This window comes from Thalassophryne amazonica, chromosome 5, assembly GCF_902500255.1.
Source record: "Thalassophryne amazonica chromosome 5, fThaAma1.1, whole genome shotgun sequence".
Classification (NCBI taxonomy): domain Eukaryota; kingdom Metazoa; phylum Chordata; class Actinopteri; order Batrachoidiformes; family Batrachoididae; genus Thalassophryne; species Thalassophryne amazonica.
Window position 1 is genome coordinate 56,675,321 of NC_047107.1, and position 19,103 is coordinate 56,694,423.

Below are 19,103 nucleotides of genomic sequence, written 5' to 3' on the forward strand. Positions count from 1 at the left end.
TGTTTGAGTGAAAGCCACTTGACAACATTTCAATGGAGAGGCTTCAAATTTTCAATGTGGATGTACTAGGGTTGTTCCTTTTTAGAAGGCATTGAGGAGTTGGAAAATAAATACATTAAATACATTTTCTGAAGCTGTAAGGGTTTAACCCTTTGGGGCAGACGCCGTTGTATACGACGGATGAGCCCAAGCTTTACTAAATTAAATAACTTTTTAATGATATGAGATAGAAACTTACTTTTTTTTTTGCAGAAAAAGTTAACTCCGCGGACCTTCGAGCCACTGTCCACCATCTTTGTACTCCTCATAGAAGCTGTGTGATGACGTGAGCAATGTGAGTATCTATTCGGAATTGGTTCACCGTGACATGGTTTTCCAAAACCCAATCGTAGGGCAGGTTCACCTCACGTGACAAACCAAAGATTGTTTTTAGGAGTGATGTGTTACTAGTTTATTATAGTTTGCTGTGTGTTTTGAATAAATGTGTGTGGAAAATTATTTTCCGCTTTACATTTTCCTTTCTTATTTCTGATTGTAAACCTTTATTACACTTATAAAACACAACTATAGCATATATATTTTGAAAGTACAGGTTGTCCTGAAAAAAGAGACATAAAACTTGATTGTGGGATGCAGGGAGAGCTGTTAACAGCAATAATAAAACATTGTCAGGCGAGTGAACTGTCCAAAAAAATGCCCTCGAACACTGAATCTGAAACCTGACGGTAGAGGCGTGAAATGACGTGGAATAAGTCTCTTTGCCAAAGGGTATTCCATGTGAAGTCAGTGACCCTTTGGCCTTGGCAGAGGTTTGCGCTGTCCGAGTGCTTTGAGTTAACAATGCATTCACAAATACAGTGACTCTTTTTTTTTTTTTCTTCTAAAATAATCATAAAATTCAACTTTAGAGTCAATTTTTTGGATGTCATGAAATGTGCAAGCTCCAAAAAGTTGAAAACCCTTATCTGTCATCTATTGGCTTGTCGGAAAGCTGAAAGTTGTTCACATCAAGACACTTTTATTTTGGACCCCCCTGTGAGACAATTTAGAACTCCTGATTGTAAAACTACCCACAGGTTGTAAGAAACTTCAACATGCTCACCACAGCAGTAGCATAAAGCATTGCAAGCTGCAGAATAAGGACATATTTATTTATCAGTACATTGTACCCAGAAGGCATTGCATCTAATTTGAAGTGGTGGCCAGGCTTAAAATGGGAGGGGTGACCAATATCATTGGTGCTTGCGCCCCCTGATGGTGTGAAGGTGTGTAGCCACAGCAGCACAGACAAGTTTTCACACACACACACAAATCACTGCACGCATTTACAGATCTAACGCGGCAAGAATGGAGCAAAAGTCATGTGTAAGAACACAGCCAATATACACACACACAGATTGTTATATGCATTTGTGGATCTGGTTACACACGCACAGGTTGAAATACACATTTGCGAATACTTTTGCTACAATAATAGCCCCATATATATCATAGAATTGTATGTGAACACTCAGAATTCTTGGACTGTGAATGTGTTTAAAAACCTCAGTCAGGTTTTACTGTAAAATATGTCTGATTTTGTATGACACCTTGAAAGAACATGTACAGAACTACTTTCTTTACCATTTGCCAATGCACAGAAATCTTTGCTTTAAAGGTAACTTATACATAGGAGAAAGCTTCTGGAAGCCTCATACCATTGCCTCTACTGGTGGTTGGCTCTCACTGCGGTATTGTATCACTTCCTGTTCCGGAGCACAGCGGTGTTTTGCTGTATCTGTTAGCTGTTTAATCTGCGCAGTTAGATTGATCTAGTTATCAAAATTACGATTTGTTTCACAGTGTAATCTTCACGTGCCTTAACTAAAGCACTCCTTCTGCTGAATCACCTCTAAATTATTTACACATTATTCACTTTGCGTGTTTTTAGGAATCCGCTAGCTTAGCGCAGCTACTAGCTCTTAGCCGGTTTAGCATGGCGGCTTCTCCTGTCCCTCCTGCACTTTTCTGCTCTGGGTGTGAAATGTTTAGTTATTCCTCGGCCTCCTTTAGCAGTAATGGTACTTGTAATAAGTGTAGCTTATTCGTAGCTTTGGAGGCCAGGCTGGGCGAATTGGAGACTCGGCTCCGCACCGTGGAAAATTCTACAGCTAGCCAGGCCCCTATAGTCGGTGCGGACCAAGGTAGCTTAGCCGCCGTTAGTTTCCCCCTGGCAGATCCCGAGCAGCCGGGAAAGCAGGCCGACTGGGTGACTGTGAGGAGGAAGCGTAGTTCTAAACAGAAGCCCCGTGTACACCGCCAACCCGTTCACATTTCTAACCGTTTTTCCCCACTCGGCGACACACCCACCGAGGATCAAACTCTGGTTATTGGCGACTCTGTTTTGAGAAATGTGAAGTTAGCGACACCAGCAACCATAGTCAATTGTCTTCTGGGGGCCAGAGCAGGCGACATTGAAGGAAATTTGAAACTGCTGGCTAAGGCTAAGCGTAAATTTGGTAAGATTGTAATTCACGTCGGCAGTAATGACACCCGGTTACGCCAATCGGAGGTCACTAAAATTAACATTGAATCGGTGTGTAACTTTGCAAAAATAATGTCGGACTCTGTAGTTTTCTCTGGGCCCCTCCCCAATCGGACCGGGAGTGACATGTTTAGCCGCATGTTCTCCTTGAATTGCTGGCTGTCTGAGTGGTGTCCAAAAAATGAGGTGGGCTTCATAGATAATTGGCAAAGCTTCTGGGGAAAACCTGGTCTTGTTAGGAGAGACGGCATCCATCCCACTTTGGATGGAGCAGCTCTCATTTCTAGAACTCTGGCCAGTTTTCTTAAATCCTCCAAACCGTGACTATCCAGGGTTGGGACCAGGAAGCAGAGTTGTAGTCTTACACACCTCTCTGCAGCTTCTCTCCCCCTACCATCCCCTCATTACCCCATCCCTGTAGAGACGGTGCCTGCTCCCATACCACCAACAACCAGCAAAAATCTATTTAAGCATAAAAATTCAAAAAGAAAAAATAATATAGCACCTTCAACTGCACCACAGACTAAAACAGTTAAATGTGGTCTATTAAACATTAGGTCTCTCTCTTCTAAGTCCCTGTTGGTAAATGATATAATAATTGATCAACATATTGATTTATTCTGCCTTACAGAAACCTGGTTACAGCAGGATGAATATGTTAGTTTAAATGAGTCAACACCCCCGAGTCACACTAACTGTCAGAATGCTCGTAGCACGGGCCGGGGCGGAGGATTAGCAGCAATCTTCCATTCCAGCTTATTAATTAATCAAAAACCCAGACAGAGGTTTAATTCATTTGAAAGCTTGACTCTTAGTCTTGTCCATCCAAATTGGAAGTCCCAAAAAAACAGTTTTATTTGTTATTATCTATCGTCCACCTGGTCGTTACTGTGAGTTTCTCTGTGAATTTTCAGACCTTTTGTCTGACTTAGTGCTTAGCTCAGATAAGATAATTATAGTGGGCGATTTTAACATCCACACAGATGCTGAGAATGACAGCCTCAACACTGCATTTAATCTATTATTAGACTCTATTGGCTTTGCTCAAAATGTAAATGAGTCCACCCACCACTTTAATCATATCTTAGATCTTGTTCTGACTTATGGTATGGAAATAGAAGACTTAACAGTATTCCCTGAAAACTCTCTTCTGTCTGATCATTTCTTAATAACATTTACATTTACTCTGATGGACTACCCAGCAGTGGGGAATAAGTTTCATTACACTAGAAGTCTTTCAGAAAGCGCTGTAACTAGGTTTAAGGATAAGATTCCTTCTTTATGTTCTCTAATGCCATATAACAACACAGTGCAGAGTAGCTACCTAAACTCTGTAAGTGAGATAGAGTATCTCGTCAATAGTTTTACATCCTCATTGAAGACAACTTTGGATGCTCTAGCTCCTCTGAAAAAGAGAGCTTTAAATCAGAAGTGCCTGACTCCGTGGTATAACTCACAAACTCGTAGCTTAAAGCAGATAACCCGTAAGCTGGAGAGGAAATGGCGTCTCACTAATTTAGAAGATCTTCACTTAGCCTGGAAAAAGAGTCTGTTGCTCTATAAAAAAGCCCTCCGTAAAGCTAGGACATCTTTCTACTCATCACTAATTGAAGAAAATAAGAACAACCCCAGGTTTCTTTTCAGCACTGTAGCCAGGCTGACAAAGAGTCAGAGCTCTATTGAGCTGAGTATTCCATTAACTTTAACTAGTAATGACTTCATGACTTTCTTTGCTAACAAAATTTTAACTATTAGAGAAAAAATTACTCATAACCATCCCAAAGATGTATCGTTATCTTTGGCTGCTTTCAGTGATGCCGGTATTTGGTTAGACTCTTTCTCTCCGATTGTTCTGTCTGAGTTATTTTCATTAGTTACTTCATCCAAACCATCAACATGTTTATTAGACCCCATTCCTACCAGGCTGCTCAAGGAAGCCCTACCATTATTTAATGCTTCGATCTTAAATATGATCAATCTGTCTTTGTTAGTTGGCTATGTACCACAGGCTTTTAAGGGTGGCAGTAATTAAACCATTACTTAAAAAGCCATCACTTGACCCAGCTATCTTAGCTAATTATAGGCCAATCTCCAACCTACCTTTTCTCTCAAAAATTCTTGAAAGGGTAGTTGTAAAACAGCTAACTGATCATCTGCAGAGGAATGGTCTATTTGAAGAGTTTCAGTCAGGTTTTAGAATTCATCATAGTACAGAAACAGCATTAGTGAAGGTTACAAATGATCTTCTTATGGCCTCGGACAGTGGACTCATCTCTGTGCTTGTTCTGTTAGACCTCAGTGCTGCTTTTGATACTGTTGACCATAAAATTTTATTACAGAGATTAGAGCATGCCATAGGTATTAAAGGCACTGCGCTGCGGTGGTTTGAATCATATTTGTCTAATAGATTACAATTTGTTCATGTAAATGGGGAATCTTCTTCACAGACTAAAGTTAATTATGGAGTTCCACACGGTTCTGTGCTAGGACCAATTTTATTCACTTTATACATGCTTCCCTTAGGCAGTATTATTAGACGGTATTGTTTAAATTTTCATTGTTATGCAGATGATACCCAGCTTTATCTATCCATGAAGCCAGAGGACACACACCAATTAGCTAAACTGCAGGATTGTCTTACAGACATAAAGACATGGATGACCTCTAATTTCCTGCTTTTAAACTCAGATAAAACTGAAGTTATTGTACTTGGCCCCACAAATCTTAGAAACATGGTGTCTAATCAGATCCTTACTCTGGATGGCATTACCCTGACCTCTAGTAATACTGTGAGAAATCTTGGAGTCATTTTTGATCAAGATATGTCATTCAAAGCGCATATTAAACAAATATGTAGGACTGCTTTTTTGCATTTACGCAATATCTCTAAAATTAGAAAGGTCTTGTCTCAGAGTGATGCTGAAAAACTAATTCATGCATTTATTTCCTCTAGGCTGGACTATTGTAATTCATTATTATCAGGTTGTCCTAAAAGTTCCCTAAAAAGCCTTCAGTTAATTCAAAATGCTGCAGCTGGAGTACTAACGGGGACTAGAAGGAGAGAGCATATCTCACCCATATTGGCCTCTCTTCATTGGCTTCCTGTTAACTCTAGAATAGAATTTAAAATTCTTCTTCTTACTTATAAGGTTTTGAATAATCAGGTCCCATCTTATCTTAGGGACCTCGTAGTACCATATCACCCCAATAGAGCGCTTCGCTCTCAGACTGCAGGCTTACTTGTAGTTCCTAGGGTTTGTAAGAGTAGAATGGGAGGCAGAGCCTTCAGCTTTCAGGCTCCTCTCCTGTGGAACCAGCTCCCAATTCAGATCAGGGAGACAGACACCCTCTCTACTTTTAAGATTAGGCTTAAAACTTTCCTTTTTGCTAAAGCTTATAGTTAGGGCTGGATCAGGTGACCCTGAACCATCCCTTAGTTATGCTGCTATAGACATAGACTGCTGGGGGGTTCCCACGATGCACTGTTTCTTTCTCTTTTCACCACTCTGCATTTAATCATTAGTGATCGATCTCTGCTCCCCTCCACAGCATGTCTTTTTCCTGGTTCTCTCCCTCAGCCCCAACCAGTCCCAGCAGAAGACTGCCCCTCCCTGAGCCTGGTTCTGCTGGAGGTTTCTTCCTGTTAAAAGGGAGTTTTTCCTTCCCACTGTAGCCAAGTGCTTGCTCACAGGGGGTCGTTTTGACCGTTGGGGTTTTACATAATTATTGTATGGCCTTGCCTTACAATATAAGGCGCCTTGGGGCAACTGTTTGTTGTGATTTGGCGCTATATAAAAAAAAAATTGAATTGAATTGAAGTTCTCTTCTGTTTTTGGTCTGTTACATCAATGAATTTAAAGACAAGATCAGCTTGATCTCTGGCAGACTATAATGGATTTTTTTTTTTTTTTTTTTTTTTTGACTGACCTAATTTTCTTTTTTCTCTCTCTCATTTCACAATTAAGCAACATCAGTAAAAAAATACCATGCTTGCATGTGCACGCGCACACACACATACATTAGAATACCACTGAATATCATGGCCAAAAGAAAATTTACTTTTTGACTGACCTAAAATAAAAAAATTAGCTGTTTGTACAGTCAAATAATTAGTTTAAATTAATTAAGAAATCACTGTTTTGTCAGTGTAGTATCTTTTGGTTTGGAGTTAATTGATGAACACTGAGGTGATGATGTCATTTTGGTCTGCAGGAAACAGTGGATTTTTTTTTTTTTTTTATCTGCTTTCCTTGCTGGGAATTGTAACCACATTTGATAGATGGGGAACTCATAAAAATACTTCTTTGTTTCACCCATTCATTTGCCAGTATTTCCTGACATTTTGTCAACTAAATCATCATCATACATGATATTATGATATAATCAAGTCTTTTGTTAATTGGTTAAAAATAATGTCTTGTTTTACATTAAATTAGTGGTAGTAAGAGGATGATAATAAACACGGTGTGAAAAATTATTGGGTAGTACCAATTTTTCATCAACAAAGATGCTGCAAAAATAATGAAAAGCAAATACAATAATTTAGAGTGAAAGTCAAAAAAGACCAACTACTGACTACCATGAGCCTTTAAAACTGGCTGACTTGAATGAACTATCTCACAGTTTTACAAGAACATCATGTTGATCCATTCATTCTTCATAGATGATTTTGGGGGAGGTGGTGGTCTGGAGATTTTTTTTTTTGCCAAGTTCAGTTGAAATTTCTTAAAGTTCAGTTCTAACTCTAACAAATTTCTGAAACACATGAATAAGAATTTACCTGGATACTGTTCCACCTGTATAACCATAATCAACGGTTAAATAAATGAAAACCACAACATTCCTGTCATGGTACAGTAACAACTTTTCTGTCTTGAGCAATGGCTGAGTGAGAACTATGGAAACTTACTTTTGTGCGCAGATAATCTTGTGAAACCATGACATGCCAACCATTTAAGGTGTGGCCAAACATGAACAAAACAACAAGAAGGAAAAGAACATCATGACACAATTGTAAGAAAATTCCACCAAGTCAGACTACACATGAAAGGAGCACAACTGCTTCCTTGTTTGAATTTGTAAAAAATAAATAAAATAATAATAATAAAAAATTAAAATCAATATTTTAATTTTCTTTCTCTCATTTCACAATCAAGCAACATAAATAAAAAAAAATAGCATGCATGCATGTGCACGTGCACACACACACATATCACTGAATATTGTGGCCAAAAAATTTTTCCAACTTTTTCCCGGTCCCACACCCTATTTTATTTTATTTATTTATGTGTGTATATGTGTGTGTGTATGTGTGTGTATATATATATGTGTGTGAAACAGAGAAGTTTCAGAAGAAGTCGGTTTCAGCATTTTATCCGGATATTCCACTGTTAAAGGAGATTTTTTTAATGAAAGACGTGCGGACGGGTCCGGCGCGGTGCGGCAGCACAGGAAAAACACCTCCGTGTTGATAACCATTTGTAAAATCCAGGCGGCTTTTGATGGCTTTCAGTGGAGTGAGTATATGAGAAATTGTTTAACAGCTGGACATGTTCCAACTTGTCCTTAAGGCTTCCAACAGAGGTGTTTGTCCTGTGGCGGAGCGTCGCGGCGGCTGCAAGCCCACACTGCAATCTGCCCGCACGTCTTTCATTAAAAAAAAATCTCCTACGGTTCGAGTGGGACCGAACCGTTACAGGCAATGGACCCAAATGCAAGGAGCTGGACACGGAGAAGAGTACAAAGGAAAATATATTTATTTATAATAAATTAAGTAAAAGTGCTGTACTGAGTTGCCTGCAGTACAGCACTTTCTGGCAGTGAAATGAGGGAGCTGCAGGATCCCAAGTCAGTCTTGAAGGATAATATCAACTAAGGGTTCAGGACCAGGTGGAACGCTTGCCTCCAAGACCAGGAACTATGGGGAATAAAGACACACAGGGTGAGTGAATGCACTCGCTGGAGCCTCAAAACAGTCACAGTTCATAAAAGTTTTAACACAGGTTGTTTCAGATGTCAGGAAATAAAGTTATCTTCTCAAGAAATAAAGTTCACTGTTCAGGAATTGTTCATAGTTCATAACTTGTATCCAAAAAGTCAGAGGTCAAGTGTTGCGCATTGTAATGCAGTTCCAATTAAGCAGGACTTGATACAGCTGGGTTTTGAATTGTTTATCAGAATTCATGCAGTTCTTGGAACAGTTCTTTATCATAGCACAATCACAAACAGGAGTGAGTGAGAACGGGATCTCACTGAGACGAGGAGGAACTTAACTGGCATGTAGTCGAGACGCGCTCTACGCCAAGAGCTGAGGAGTTCCAAAGTGATGTCGCTGTGCAAGTAGTCAGAGCCAGGATCCAGGTCCGCTTGGGAGCCGTACCAGAAACCTCTGGAGCATCAGGAAAACAGTTCGCTCTAATACGGGAATTAGAGGGGAGGCTAGCGTTACCTGAGTTTTTGCTGCGGGAAGCTTCGGAGTCTTAAGTGCACAGTTGGAAGATGCAGTCAAGGTCACAGGGCGGCATTCAGGTTTGATCCTCTTGGAGACTGCCTGGATCATTGAAGGTGGCCGGTGAGGCAAAACGAGGCAAGCAAGGCAACAGACAAATACGGCACACAAGTATCTGGCAATACATGAACAGAAAGTTTAAATAGTCTGTCAATAATCAGTCACTCATCTGATCCAGGTGTGAAACAAAACTGACGGTGCCATATGGTGGAGAAACTAACACAACACTGGTAAAACAGAGTTAAAACCAGGCTTTGAGGGAAATCCTGACAACTTCTTTGTTTCAGCCATTCATTTCCCAGCATTTCCTGACATTTTGTCAACTAAATCATAATCATGATATAATGATATTATCAAGTGAAGTGTTTTGTTAATGTGTTAGAAATAATGTCTTGTTTTATATTAAATTAGTGATAGAGGATGATAATAAACACAGTGGTGTGAAAAAGTATTGGGCAGTATCATTTTTTCATAAAAAAAAAAAACATGCTGGAAAAATAATGAAAAGTACAATAATTTAGAGTGAAAATAACAAAAAGCAACTACTGACTACCCTGAGTCTTTAAAACTGACTGACTTTTGAATGAACTATCTCACAATTTTAGAAGAACATCACGTTGATCCATTCATTCTTCAAAGATGATTTTGGGGGAGGTGGTGGTCTGGAGATTAAAGATTCAAACGTATGACCACATGATATAAATGGACTATAGCGCTTATATAGTGCTTTTCCATCTGCATCAGACACTCAAAGCGCTTTACAATTTTTCATCAGACAGGAATCATGTAATTGTAGAGCTTTGAGTATTTGCATCAGGTGGAAAAGTGCTGTTGTTCTTTTGTAAAATCACACATTAGAAAAAGTAATTAGGTTTTTAGTTTTAACACTTGGAAATGTTTTCACACTAAAAACTAAAAACCACACACTAGGGTGCTTACATTGTTGTATTACTGTACTGATATATTTATGTTGCTGTATACTATACATTTAGTTAAACTTTAAAACCACAATCTACCTTTATTTAACCAGGTAAAGTCTCATTGAGATGAAAATCTCTTTTGTGAGTGAGACCTGGCCAACAATAACTGCAGCACACATAATACAAACAAACACCATCATACAACATAAAAGAATAAAAACACAGATATCCAGCTAATGTACAATAAAAGATCAGGATTTTTTTTTTTTAAATGGGTGCAGTCTTGAAAGTGATTCAATGAAAACTCTAAAAACATTTACACTGACCAAGAGTGCCCCCGCCCCCCCATTCTTTAAAATTGATTTAAATTGGCCCATTGTAATAAACTGACAGTTTCAGGTCCTTCTATAAATTATTCCAGGTGAACGCAGCAGGGAAGATAAAAGGTTTTTTGTTTTGTTTTGTTGCCAAGTTCAGTTCTGACTCTAACATTTGAACAATATTGCATGAGTGCAGGCCATGAAGATTTAGGTTCAGAACCATGATATGAAGGCATCAAACCAAGGATAGAGATGAGCAATCTCAATGTATTTGCATGGGATTTTTCTTGTTCGTGTCAGTTGTTCGTCACAGGTACTTTCCTAACCAGTTTCAGCCAAGTTTCTGAAACACACGAATAAGAATCTACTTGAATTCTGGCACAACCTCGTAATCAGTGGTTAAATAAAAGAAAACCACAACATCCCTGTCATGGTGCAGTAACAGCCTTTCTGTTTTGAGCAATGGATGAGTGAGAACTATGGAAACTTCCTTTTGTGCGCAGATAATCTTTTTTATATCACCCTGATTTTATTGCCTCAGTTTAAATTGATAGGAAAAGTATATGATTTATCAGCCCTATTTTTTCTTGTATCTCATGAGGGCTGGTTTACAAGTGTAGGCCAGATTTTTTTTTTTGTAATATATGATAAATAGACAGACAAACACATTCACGCACACCAACAGTGAATTTAAAGTTTACGTTTCACCTAACCTGCATGTCTTTGGATATAGGTGGAAGCCACACAAACACGTGGAGAATATGCAAACTCCACACAGAAAGGACCCAGGAGGGAAGTCATCCTTTCTTGCTGTGAGGCAACAGTGCATATATATTTGACCGAATGATAAAGTGTGTCCAAAGTTTGACTGGTACCTTGTGTGTGTGTTTAATATAGAAACATTGTAAGTTGTTAATCTTCTTACGGGTGCTCCCTGCTTGTTTTTGTTTTCATCCTTGTGTTATCAGCTGTGTTCCTCTGTAACACACACAAGGTACAGTTGGGTGGTTAATCACCGCTGTGCATTTGGTCTGGTGTCGGCAACCGAACGGTCCCCCCTAAGAATCGGTCCACACTACCTTCACTGCGCATGCGTCATTAGCCGTGGTTCATGGATTATCACCTTGTTTCTGCTTAAAACTGACTTTAGAATGATTTAAGAGGTTTTACCCTGTCATCTGATGGTTAATAATCCCATTAATCCATTTGATCGCTTTGGGTGAAGACAGTCAGACTCACAGGAGTGGCTAAGCTCCAAAATGACGCATGCACAGTGGAGGCAGGGTGGACCAATTTTTAGGGGCGGACCATTCGGTCTGCGACACTGGTGCATTTTTGTCTGTCAAATCCAGTTTCACCAAGATGGTACACAGAACTAATCAATGTATGGCAGGCTACATCGGTTGCTACCTTCAGCTCATTTTTCTGTCTGTCTCCTTTTATTCTGACATGGAGTATCCAATGTTCACCTCATTGAAAAGAGAGGTGCTGAGTTCTTTTTGTGTTTGTCTGTGCTAGCATGTAGGACCAGGTCTGCATGATGTGCTCTTCACATTTACAATAATGACAAAACAAGTCTTTGAAAACATTTTCTTTCCCCTATGTTTTGTTAGATTTCTTATCATAAGTAAGCAGTGGTGGACACAGCTAACCAAAAAAATTAGCTTCGATAACCATTAATCAGATAACTGAAAAGTTATCTTTTATGACAATAAACAGATAAACTGCTAAAAAATTTATCTTCATTAAAGATAACCGATAACTTTTGTATTGATTCGGACGCGGCCACATCAGATTGCACTGTCGGCTTCTGTTAAACCAGTTTCACTTTAAGCGCCGTAGGGGCTGCTGGGTAAATTCAAAGATCACAAACACACAAGAATGCACAAAAATTAATGAATAAAAAATTAAAATCCCTAACACTGTCATCTTTCAAAAGCAGTAAAACAGTATTAAAAGTCACAATTTATCTTGGTATTAGATACACCGTCATTTATGAACTAAAAAACTGCTGCTTTTTTCACGCGCTTTCAACCCTGTGGCTAAACAACCGAAACACATCCATTAGTGCATTGATTGGCAGAGTAAAATACACATAGTAAATACAAATTGTTACCTGTTAGTTTCAGTGGTATTCATCTGAAAAAAAAAAATCGTCCTGAGATGATCCAAAACGGTCTAAACGGTGAAGAAACATCCCTCTGTACACAGCTGAGTATCGGCGATACAGTCAGCCACAAAGAAATAAAATAAAATAATGTTAAAATTAGTCCATTTTGTTTTTGTGTCGAGCAGACAATAACACTTCTTCATACATGTTGAAGTTTCTTAGATCTTGTTAAAATCATGTCCGTAGGTGCTTTTAATGTCTAAATTATGAAACAACATGACACGTAAGTGAGTAGTCGGATTGTATACTCACTCAACGCGAGTGTCTGACTTGGCAAGCACAGCACCTTATGACTGATCAAGTATACAGTGAGGAAAATAAGTATTTGAACACCCTGCAGTTTTGCAAGTTCTCCCACTTAGAAATCATGGAGGGGTCTGAAATTTTCATCTTAGGTGCATGTCCACTGTGAGAGACATAATCTAAAAAAAATCCAGAAATCACAATGTATGATTTTTTTTAATAATTTATTTGTATGTTACTGCTGCAAATAAATATTTGAACACCTACCAACCAGCAAGAATTCTGGCTCACACAGACCTGTTAATTTTTCTTTAAGAAGCCCTCTTAATACTGCACTCTTTACCTGTATTAATTGCACCTGTTTGAACTTATTTGTATAAAAGACACCTGTTCACACACTCAATCAATCACACTCCAACCTGTCCACCATAGCCAAGACCAAAGAGCTGTCTAAGGACACCAGGGACAAAACTGTAGACCTGCACAAGGCTGGGATGGACTACAGGACAACAGGCAAGCAGCTTGGTAGAAGACAACAACTCTTATGATTATTTATTAGAAAGTGGAAGAACCAAAAAATGACTGTCAGTCTCCCTTGGTCTGGGATTCCATGCAAGATCTCACTTTGTGGGGTAAGGATGATTCTGAGAAAGCTCAGAACTACACAGGAGGACCTCGTCAATGACCTGAAGGGAGCTGGGACCACAGTCACAAAGATTACATTAGTAACACATGATGCTGTCATGGTTTAAAATCCTGCAGGGCAGCAAGGACTACACAGGAGGACCTCGTCAATGACCTGAAGGGAGCTGGGACCACAGTCACAAAGATTACATTAGTAACACATGATGCTGTCATGGTTTAAAATCCTGCAGGGCAGCAAGGACCCCTGCTCAAGCCGGCACATGTCCAGGCCCGTTTGAAGTTTACCAGTGACCATCTGGATGATCCAGAGGAGGCATGGGAGAAGGTCATGTGGTCAGATGAGACCAGAATAGAGCTTTTTGGAATCAACTCCACTTACCATGTTTAGAGGATGAGAACAACCCCAAGAAAACCATGCCAACCGTGAAGCATGGGGGTAGAAACATCATACTCTGGGGGTGCTCTTCTGCAAAGGGGACAGGACGATTGCATCGTATCAAAGGGATGATGGATGGGGTCATGTATTGCGAGGTTTTGGCAAACAACCTCCTTCCCTCAGTAAGAGCATTGAAGATGGGTCATGGCTGGGTCTTCCAGCATGACAATGACCCCAAACACACAGCCAGGGCAACTAAGGAGGGGCTCCGTAAGAAGCATTTCAAGATCCTGGAGTGGCCTGGCCAGTCTCTGGACCTGAACTCAATAGAAAATCTTTGGAGGGAGCTGAAACTCCAAACCTGAAAGATCTAGAGAAGATCTGTATGGAGGAGTGGACCAAAATCCCCGCTGCAGTGTGTGCAAACCTGGTGAAAAACTACAGGAAATGTTTGACCTCTGTAATTGCAAACAAAGGCTACTGTACCAAATATTAACATTGATTTTCACAGGTGTTCAAATACTCATTTACAGCAGTAACATACAAATAAATTATTAAAAAATCATACATTGTGATTTCCGGATTATTTTTTTTAGATTATGTCTCTCACAGTGGACATCCACCTAAGATGAAAATTTCAGACCCCTCCATGATTTCTAAGTGGGAGAACTTGCAAAACCGCAGGGTGTTCAAATACTTATTTTCCTCACTGTACAAGTTCATTGCAACCCAAGCTTAGTAGTCTTTTTCATGTTTGTTGTTTTCATGTTTGCTAAACATTTAGAGATAACATTCTGCCAGTTTATTCACCCAATAAAGTTATTAGAGGGTGTAATTGCAGTGTTTATTGTTGTCAAAAATAATGTCCTCTCCGAAACTATTATACAATATTGCAGCTCATGTTTGAGTGAAAGCCACTTGACAACACTTCAATGGAGAGGCTTCAAATTTTCAATGTGGATGTACTAGGGTTGTTCCTTTTTAGAAGGCATTGACGAGTTGGAAAATTGTCATGCTGAGAACTTAAACAACAATTGAAAAGGCTACCACAAAAAGTGTTCAAATTTCAGCTGTTTTAATCGTGTCTTCAGTGCAGATTGCATCTACAGCCAAATTTATACATGTATTAACCTGCCCATGTGGAATGGTACTTCATACATAATTACCTCTGCCAAGGAGGTTATGTTTTCGGTCACGTTTGTTGGTTGGTTTGTTAGCAGGATTACTCAAAAAAATCCTCAACAGATTTCAATGAAATTTTTACCAGGGGTGTATCTTAGAAGTCATTAAATTTTGGTAATGATCTGGAACATGATCCGGATCCTGTAATTTTTTTTAAGGAATCTTTATCATTGCAGGATAGGGCCAATTTCAACATTTTTGCATCTAACTTCATGAAGACGGGCCACAAAGGCTGAACAAAAATTAAGTTATGACACAACAATAATTTAGCATTTGTTTCTCCTCATTGAATAAACTTGTTTTAGAAAATAAAAAAAACTTGTGTAGTTCATGCAGTTTGTCTTTATAAATACATTTTCTGAAGCTGTAAGGGTTTAACCCTTTGGGGCAGACGCCGTTGTATACGACGGCTGAGCCCAAGCTTTACTAAATTAAATAACTTTTTAATGATATGAGATAGAAACTTACTTTTTTTTTGCAGAAAATGTTAACTCCGCCTTCGAGCCACTGTCCACCATCTTTGTACTCCTCATAGAAGCTGTGTGATGACGTGAGCAATGTGAGTATCTATTCGGAATTGGTTCACCGTCACATGGTTTTCCAAAACCCAATCGTAGGGCAGGTTCACCTCACGTGACACACCAAAGATTGTTTTTAGGAGTGATGTGTTACTAGTTTATTATAGTTTGCTGTGTGTTTTGAATAAATGTGTGTGGAAAATTATTTTCCGCTTTACATTTTCCTTTCTTATTTCTGATTGTAAACCTTTATTACACTTATAAAACACAACTATAGCATATATATTTTGAAAGTACAGGTTGTCCTGAAAAAAGAGACATAAAACTTGATTGTGGGATGCAGGGAGAGCTGTTAACAGCAATAATAAAACATTTATGCCAGGCGAGTGAACTGTCCAAAAAAATGCCCTCGGACCCCAGAGGGTTAACCACTGAATCTGAAACCTGACGGTAGAGGCGTGAAATGAGGTGGAATAAGTCTCTTTGCCAAAGGGTATTCCATGTGAAGTCAGTGACCCTTTGGCCTTGGCGGAGGTTTGCGCTGTCCGAGTGCTTTGAGTTAACAATGCATTCACAAATACAGTGACTCTTTTTTTTTTTTCTTCTAAAATAATCATAAAATTCAACTTTAGAGTCAATTTTTTGGATTTCATGAAATGTGCAAGCTCCAAAAAGTTGAAAACCCTTATCTGTCATCTATTGGCTTGTCGGAAAGCTGAAAGTTGTTCACATCAAGACACTTTTATTTTGGACCCCCCTGTGAGACAATTTAGAACTCCTGATTGTAAAACTACCCACAGGTTGTAAGAAACTTCAACATGCTCACCACAGCAGTAGCATAAAGGATTGCAAGCTGCAGAATAAGGACATATTTATTTATCAGTACATTGTACCCAGAAGGCATTGCATCTAATTTGAAGTGGTGGCCAGGCTTAAAATGGGAGGGGTGACCAATATCATTGGTGCTTGCGCCCCCTGATGGTGTGAAGGTGTGTAGCCACAGCAGCACAGACAAGTTGTCACACACACACACACAAATCACTGCACGCATTTACAGATCTAACGCGGCAAGAATGGAGCAAAAGTCATGTGTAAGAACACAGCCAATATACACACACACAGATTGTTATATGCATTTGTGGATCTGGTTACACACGCACAGGTTGAAATACACATTTGCGAATACTTTTGCTACAATAATAGCCCCATATATATCATAGAATTGTATGTGAACACTCAGAATTCTTGGACTGTGAATGTGTTTAAAAACCTCAGTCAGGTTTTGCTGTAAAATATGTCTGATTTTGTATGACACCTTGAAAGAACATGTACAGAACTACTTTCTTTACCATTTGCCAATGCACAGAAATCTTTGCTTTAAAGGTAACTTATAAATAGGAGAAAGCTTCTGGAAGTTCTCTTCTGTTTTTGGTCTGTTACATCAATGAATTTAAAGACAAGATCAGCTTGATCTCTGGGAGACTATAATGGATTTTTTTTTTTTTTTTTTTGACTGACCTAATTTTCTTTTTTCTCTCTCTCATTTCACAATTAAGCAACATCAGTAAAAAATACCATGCTTGCATGTGCATGCGCACACACACATACATTAGAATACCACTGAATATCATGGCCAAAAGAAAATTTACTTTTTGACTGACCTAAAATAAAAAAAATTAGCTGTTTGTACAGTCAAATAATTAGTTTAAATTAATTAAGAAATCACTGTTTTGTCAGTGTAGTACCTTTTGGTTTGGAGTTAATTGATAAACACTGAGGTGATGATGTCATTTTGGTCTGCAGGAAACAGTGGATTTTTTTTTTTTTTTATCTGCTTTCCTTGCTGGGAATTGTAACCACATTTGATAGATGGGGAACTCATAAAAATACTTCTTTGTTTCACCCATTCATTGCCCAGTATTTCCTGACATTTTGTCAACTAAATCATCATCATACATGATATTATGACATAATCAAGTCTTTTGTTAATTGGTTAAAAATAATGTCTTGTTTTACGTTAAATTAGTGGTAGTAAGAGGATGATAATAAACACGGTGTGAAAAATTATTGGGTAGTACCAATTTTTCATCAACAAAGATGCTGCAAAAATAATGAAAAGCAAATACAATAATTTAGAGTGAAAGTCAAAAAAGACCAACTACTGACTACCATGAGCCTTTAAAACTGGCTGACTTGAATGAACTATCTCACAGTTTTACAAGAACATCATGTTGATCCATTCATTCTTCATAGATGATTTTGGGGGAGGTGGTGGTCTGGAGATTTTTTTTTTTGCCAAGTTCAGTTCTAACTCTAACATTTGAACAATATTGCGTGAGCGCAGGCCATGAAGATTTAGGTTCAGAACCGTGATATGAAGGCATCAAACCAAGGAGAGAGATGAGCAATCTCAATGTATTTGCACAGGATTTTTCTTGTTCATGTCAGTCATTCGTCACAGGTGCTTTCCTAACCAGTTTCAGAAATTCAGAAAAATTTCTGAAACACATGAATAAGAATTTACCTGGATACTGTTCCAACTGTATAACCATAATCAACGGTTAAATAAAAGAAAACCACAACATTCCTGTCATGGTACAGTAACAACTTTTCTGTCTTGAGCAATGGCTGAGTGAGAACTATGGAAACTTACTTTTGTGCGCAGATAATCTTGTGAAACCATGACATGCCAACCATTTAAGGTGTAGCCAAACATGAACAAAACAACAAGAAGGAAAAGAACATCATGACACAATTGTAAGAAAATTCCACCAAGTCAGACTACACATGAAAGGAGCACAAGTGCTTCTTTGTTTGAATTTGTAAAAAATAAATAAAATAATAATAATAAAAAATTAAAATCAGTATTTTAATTTTCTTTCTCTCATTTCACAATCAAGCAACATAAATAAAAAAATAGCATGCATGCATGTGCACGTGCACACACACACATATCACTGAATATTGTGGCCATATTTTTTTTCCTTCCTTTTCGGGAGTTTGTTGCTTTTCGGTTTGTTTGTTGGTTGTTTATTGTTTTGATTGATTTGTGGTTGTTTGTGTACTTTTTTTGCGGCGGGTCTTGGTGCGAATGGCGGCGGGGCCGCCGCCGGCCCTCTCGCTCCGTCACGGGGTGAGGGTGGTTCCGGACCCGGCTGTGTCGGTGGAGGATGTTCTTTTGGCGGTGGGTGAGCAGGTCGGCCATGAAAACTTAATGTTTGCTTCCAGAATGAACAGAGCCGTGGTGGTTTTTTTTGTCGGAGGAACGTTTCTCTGCTCAGTTAGTGGAGAGTGGGGTTTATCTAAATGACTCTTACTTGCAGGCCTCTCCACTTTACGCTCCGTCTACCAAGATCATTATTTCCGGGGTCCCGCCGTTCGTTTCGAATGAGGCTCTGAATCAGGAGCTGCAGAGGTTTGGTAAATTTGCTAGGGGGTTTAACACGATCGGGTTGGGCTGTAAGAGCGAGAAACTTCGCCATGTTTTGTCCTTCCGTCGCCAGGTGTTTATGTTCCTGAACTGTTCGACTCAGACTCTGGACGTGTCTTTCAGAGTCAAACATGAGGACTCTTTTTATATGGTCTATGCTAGTTCTGGTAGCATGAAGTGTTTTGAATGTGGGGATGTCGGTCATAAACGCTTCGCGTGTCCGCACAAACGCGACGTTCCCGGGGCGTCGGTGTCGGGCCCAGTTCC

General features: G+C 39.1%; 1 protein-coding gene across 3 annotated transcripts in view; it reads left to right on the forward strand.

Moving 5' to 3' along the window:
• The window catches only part of sftpbb (surfactant protein Bb), a 55,283-nt gene that overhangs the window by 13,311 nt on the left and 22,869 nt on the right, over positions 1-19,103 (forward strand). The window contains exon 1 of one of the 3 annotated variants that reach the window (XM_034170342.1): positions 16,134-16,149. The exons of the other annotated variants lie outside the window; for them this stretch is intronic. The gene's annotated coding sequence lies outside the window, so the exon portion shown is untranslated. Of the gene's footprint in view, positions 1-16,133; positions 16,150-19,103 lie in introns of those variants that run through there. 3 annotated transcript variants of the gene reach the window in all.